Source organism: Nicotiana attenuata, unplaced genomic scaffold (genome assembly GCF_001879085.1).
Source record: "Nicotiana attenuata strain UT unplaced genomic scaffold, NIATTr2, whole genome shotgun sequence".
Taxonomy (NCBI): Eukaryota; Viridiplantae; Streptophyta; class Magnoliopsida; order Solanales; family Solanaceae; genus Nicotiana; species Nicotiana attenuata.
The window spans coordinates 17,571-23,778 of NW_017670531.1; positions in this window are offsets into that span (position 1 = coordinate 17,571).

The following is a 6,208-nucleotide window of genomic DNA, read 5'->3' on the forward strand; positions in this document are numbered from 1 at the left end:
ATGGGTCATTTCTGCAAAGTAACTTTTCCATGTCTTAGAGGTCACCTTTGATTGAGTTTGCACTTCTAGCAACCTTTTGGCCACGTAGGCCATTTTTTTAAAAATAGCCTCAATCATGTCTTGCATGTGTCCAATATGAAGTGTATTGTCTCACATAGTGTTCTAAGTCTTTAACTCTATTTGGTCTTATTTTTCTCATACAGGTGTGGATCTACTTACCAGAGCTCGAGCATGACAGATGCCCCACAATCATCCAGCCAGGATCACTGCATTCAGGAGCTGCTTAAGGAGACTTTTACATTTCGAGTCTGTTTTTTATGTTGTCTTTTACTTTATAGTCATGTCCAGTAGTATTGCTTCTTTTAGTTGGTGTCAGAGTTTGTCGTAGTATAGTTGAGTTTGTCAAGTCTCTCGTTATTATATTTCCTGTTTTGTATTTGATAATCGAAAAAAAAAGTTATAAATGAAAAATCCGAAAAAAAAAATTTTGTTTTAGTTTATTTTGTCCATTACTTTCCAGAACTACGCCTGGTCTAATTCATATGGGACATGATACGTAGGCAGCCTACATAGGGTTCGATCGAACTGTTTCGAAAAGAAAAGGAAAAAAAGAGATGAAATTATGGGATGTGAGAAATGAGAGGAAAAAGAGTGATAATTAAAAAAAAGAGAGAGGGAGGAAAATGAGCAGGCCAAGAAGTGCTAGAAAAGAAAGAAAAGAGAAGACTGAAATGAACAAAATTGGGATGATGCCAAATAACCTTGTGACCCTCGAAGTCTTTCTAGAACCGTTAATTGTTGCTAGGTGCATTGCACGCAATGTGATATTCTATTTGATAAATGCCCTAACGCTAACATAAGGGCTTTGTTTTGATCCTCTTTGGTACTTTCATTGTTATCATTGCAGAAGGTGGTTAGTTTGTGGCATTCTAGCGAGTCATTCGTACAACACAAGGTCAAAGAGCAAGGTAGCCATGGCTAGCAAAGGCTTGGACACAGGTGTTGTTGATCCGTCTAAGGAGGTTATTGAATCAGAATCTGAGTATAAAAAAAAGGAGGTCCTAAGGTTGAAAAGATAGATGGCCGAGATGTACCAAGCTTGGATTAGTGGGCATCCTCCACCATTATTTCCCACTAACTACACTGAAAGCCTTGTCACCATTCCACCATTGTCACAAATCCATATTCCCACTGCTGCTGATATCTCCCTACAACCTTTTCGCACTCTACCCCCCCAGAACCACCTCATATACCGCTCCTTTGACCACTCATATTTTTGTAGCTCCTCCACCAGCTATTCTTCCTCGATCCTCTAGCGAGACTGTGTTCAAAGTCCCAGATGTCCAACGCTCCAGAACCAACTTTCAAGGTCTCGAATCCATACTCTTACGCTCTTCATTTTGAGCCTCTCTACAAAACAGAAAAACCTGCTTAGACAGTGGAGCAATATGAGATATCCAGGAAGGTAAAAATCTTAGAGCAGTCTTTAAGAAACATGCAAGGGATGGGGAGCCAGGTGAGCGTGTCTTACAAAGGCTTGTGCTTGTTTCCTGACGTCCAACTGCCTGCTGGATTTAAGATGCCAAAGTTTGATTTGTATGATGGGCGTGGAAATCTAGTAGCCCATCTGAGGGGTTATTGCAGTGAAATGAGAAGCGTTTGCAGGAAAGATGAATTGTTAATTGCATATTTCAGTTAGAGTTTGAGTGGGGAAGCCTTGGAGTGGTATATTCATCAAGATGTCAGTAAGTAGCATGCATGGGGTGACATGGCTCAAGATTTTGTTCGGCACTATTAGTACAATGTAGACATTATCCCAGACCGCTCTTCCCTATCTCAGATGGAAAAGAAACCCGAGGGAAGTTTTAGGGAGTTTTGGCTCAGATGGAACAAACAAGTTGCTCGGGTCAGTCCTCCGATTGATAGAAAAGATGTTGCTGAGCCCCGCCAATGACAGGATCTAGTGGGCATTCCTGCTAAACGCTTTCAGCCTCAATACCGACCCCATGAATATCCCCAAGCTCCACATAATCCACCCCAGTATTATCCTCCAAACAATGTCCGAAAATCTGTCCAACCGCTGGGTCACTCCCTAGGGCGAGCACCAGCATCCCAAAATTTTCGTGCGCCTTCACAGCATTTTCAGGCACCCTATAACCCTAAAAAACATAGGCATGGAGGGAAACAAAGGCAGAAAGATAATTTCACACCAATCTGGGAATCCTACACAAACTTGTTTGAAAGGTTAAAACATTCTGGCTTGATTGAGTCGCTCCTCGGCTATACTCCAGACCCATATGCAAAAGGTTTTGATCCTACTGTATGGTGCATGTACCACTCTAATGTCCAAGGGCATAGCATTGAAGATTGTCGTGCTTTGAAAAGGAGATAGAAAGAATGATTCAAGAAGGGATAATTGTCGTCTAAGGCAGTAATACCCCAAGTGTCACACATAATCCTCTACAGGTAGATGACAACGCACAAATTGTTGGGATGGTTTGCGATGACAACGAATGTGCAGGTTCTTTCAAGTTCTTTGGGGAGTCATTTGCGGCAAGATCCCTTAGGGGGTCAATCGCTAATTCAACAGTTAGTGCTGAGGAAGGGTTGTTCAAAGGAGTCAATGAGCCACGTGGAGAAGACAATGTGATTGAAGTGGGTGAAGGTCCCAGTAATTTTGATGTGCAACTCAGTGGCTAAGATCTAGAGGTTGGTAATTAGAAAGCACCTCATTTCCTCATCGGGAAGGAGTCTTGGCAGTTCATTTTTACATTTTTTCTGCTATCTGGTTATTCCAGGGTTGCAGCCCAGATTTTATCTTGTTCGTTCTGGTGATTCAAACCCTTCTATCCTCTTTTGCCTGTTTCTAGGAGTCTTGTTAGTTAGTTTTGCGTCTCTAAGTCTGTCATCTAGGTTTATTTCAGGGCTTTAATATAGATTTTATTCTGCTGTTCAAACCCTTCCATCTTTTGGTCAAATGATATTTTGTTTTTCTGTTATTTGCAGTCTTCGTTTAGTTCTTTTCTTGTATATAGTTCTATTAAGGCCAGTTCTAGTGACATGACATGCATGCGGAGTTTTTAGCCAGATCTTGAAAGCCAACCTAATCATGGAATAATGAAACATAGTTTTGAATATGATAAAAAGATGCGTTTGAGGAAACAAATAAAGATTCACGCATTCTGAGATAATATAAAGCTTGAATTGAGAGAAACTAAGGCAGTTAGTCTGGGAAATCAAGAGGTTGATAAGAGCATACAACAAGGAAATGTCTCTCAAACAGTTTGAGGTAGATTAGTCAGTGTTAAAATTCATTCTTCCACATCAAACTGAAGCTAAAGGCAAGTTCGCCCCAAACTGGTAGGGGTCGTTCATCGTGACAAGAGTGTTGCCCAATGGTGCTTTGTATTTAACTGATACGGAAGGCAAATGTATAGATATGGCTATCAGTTCTGATGTAGTCAAGAGATATTATATATGATTTCTTTGTTTGTCATCAATTGCCTTGTTTGTATTTGGCATGTTTCAGAGATTGGAATGACGAAGACACTTTATTCTGCTACCCAAACACTTTTATCCTTTGTTATCCCTTTTGAGCCTTATTTATTTTCTTTCATACCCCTCTTTTGGAATCAGGCTTAAAGTAAAAATGGAAAAGGAAAAGGAAAAGAAAAGAAAAACCAAAGTGAGAAAAAGAAAAAAAAGAGAAAAAAAATGAAGAAAAGGAAAAGAAAAGACAAAAAAAAAGAGGAAGAAGAAACGAAAAGCAAAAGAAAAGTAAAAAAACGAAAAAACTTTTATTATCTTTAATTACGTTCGACCTGATTCCTTTTAAGGATACGTAGGCAGCCTTACACGGTTCGGTCCCCTCAAAATAAAAATCCAAAATTCCCCAGACTCAAAGAAACTGGGGCAGAAGTGTTGATTTTGCAAAAGATCGGATTTCAAAAGTTATAATTGAACCCTTTTAAGCTGTTTTGAGCTTGCAAGCCGCCTTTTCTTTCTAACCCTATCCAAAAGCCTACACTACGGTCCAAAGAAAGATCTTCTGATCAATCTTTGAGAAATGCCAAGTCAAGCGAGATAGAGGTATGATTCACATCATGGGTAACACTTTGTTCATGGGCACAAGGAAAGGTGAATAAAATGAGAGAGTCTTATTGGTGAATACCCTCACGGGCACCCTAAGGTGATGGAGAGCTGAGAGAAATTTAAAATGAGAGAGTCTTATCGGTAAAAATACTCATGGGCACCGTAAGGCGACAGGGAGTTGAGAGATGAACAAATGAGAGAGGTTTGCTGGTGAAAACCCTTCGGGGCACTACAAGCCCAATGAGCTTCGTGACTTTACAGAGAGATTGAATTACGGAAGTCCCAGTTTTTGAAGTATGAAGATGTCATGAACTGAAATGTGATTAGTCGAATGGTTTGGGCTGATCAATCCGAAATGTATGTCATGATCATTAGAGTCAGCAGCTTCACTCAGATAAGTCTCCTTTCCATTCTTTTCTTCCAATAGTTATCTTTGTTCGAAATTTTCTTTTTTATTCCTAATTCTCGAAGTCACTTCGCTTCGTTTCTTTTGGGTCTATTTTTTCGAGTATCGTTTAAACTAGTCTTGTTAAACAAGCAAGAAAGGATTTCAAAGCCTACTACCAGCTTTTTAATTGCACAAAGCGAAGTTTGGCTAGAGCACATCACAAGTGGCATGATTCAGAATTAGCAATAAGGTGTTAATTGAAGTCAGGTGGTCAAATGATTTGTGAATTTTGAGGAAACGCAAAGGTTCAACAATTGTCAGGATAGAAATGTCATACAACAAATTGAGTGTAAGGGATTCAGGTCATTCAAGGTTTTGTGGTCGAGGTTCGATTAGAAGGTCAAACAATTCTTTGCTAGCCTGAAGCAGCTAATTAGAACGAAGCATGGCAATGGCAAAATCAGACACCTTCAGTAAGGATGCTGTATGGGTCAGAATTCGACCCACGATAATTAACGAGGCTAATCCCGTTTTAAGTTAATTCATGATTAATTAATGGCACGACCACTCAGAATTGACGATGTTCAACCCGCATCTGGTTCGATCGACAAGGCCATGGCCTATCCGCCACCATAAAGGCGAGATCCCAACGTGGTCACGGCCACTTATCGCCAGCTCACGAAGCCCACAGCTATAAATACCCAGAGAGGGAACCCTAGAAAGGGGGGGCTGCTTCTTCACCACTATTGACAAGAGAGAGAGAGAGGAGAAAAACATACCCATCTTAAGGGAAGTGAAACACCATTGTAAGGCTCTGAACCTCTTCATGGAGAGGCAGACCAAACCAATATTATCAATAAAGGCTTTTAATGTTTCTCCCCCTAATCCGGAGTACTTATTTCCCTTTCTTTCATTTGGTCCAACGGATTATTACGATTTGCTATGATTTTCCCGTGATTTATTTATATTGTTTTATACTCATAAGATATATGATAACTTTTGAGCAAACAATTTGGCGCCGTCTGTGGGGATTTCCTAGCAAAGTCGCGTAGTTCTTCCCTGGACCAAAAGGAAAGAAGCGCTAAACTCGAAGGGGAACTCGAACATCTCAAATCAAGATCTAAGTCCTCTCTCTCTCTCCAATCTCAGATAGTGCAAACAAGAAGAAGGGGCCCCCTCCCTTCCTAAGGGAAAGTCTCTGTAAGGCACACGAGCTCCGGTCAGAAACCGGCACGGAGATATCTCGAGCCGAGAGTCGCCTCAGGACAGCCTATATACCCTGGTTGGGAAGACAACGGATAAGCCGCTCAAGGTCTCGAATCCAAAATGAGTTTCAGCACTCAATAACCACAATATGGGACTCAGGCTACGCGCCTTCGCCATCAAAATCAACCAAATTCAACAACAGTTGAACCGGGACTCAGGTTATGTACCTTCGTCATCAAAATCGACAAAGTTCAACAACAGTTGAACTGGGACTCAGGCTATGCGCCTTCACCAAAAAGTTCAACTACGGTTGAACCAAGACAGGCTATGCGCCTTCACCAAAAAATTCAACTACGGTTGAACCAAGACAGGCTATGCGCCTTCACCAACAAGTTCAACTACGGTTGAACCGGGACTCAGGCTACGTGCCTTCACCAAAAAGTTCTACGGTTGAACCAAGACAGGCTATGCGCCTTCACCAAAAAGTTCAACTACGGTTGAACCAAGACAGGCTATGCGCCT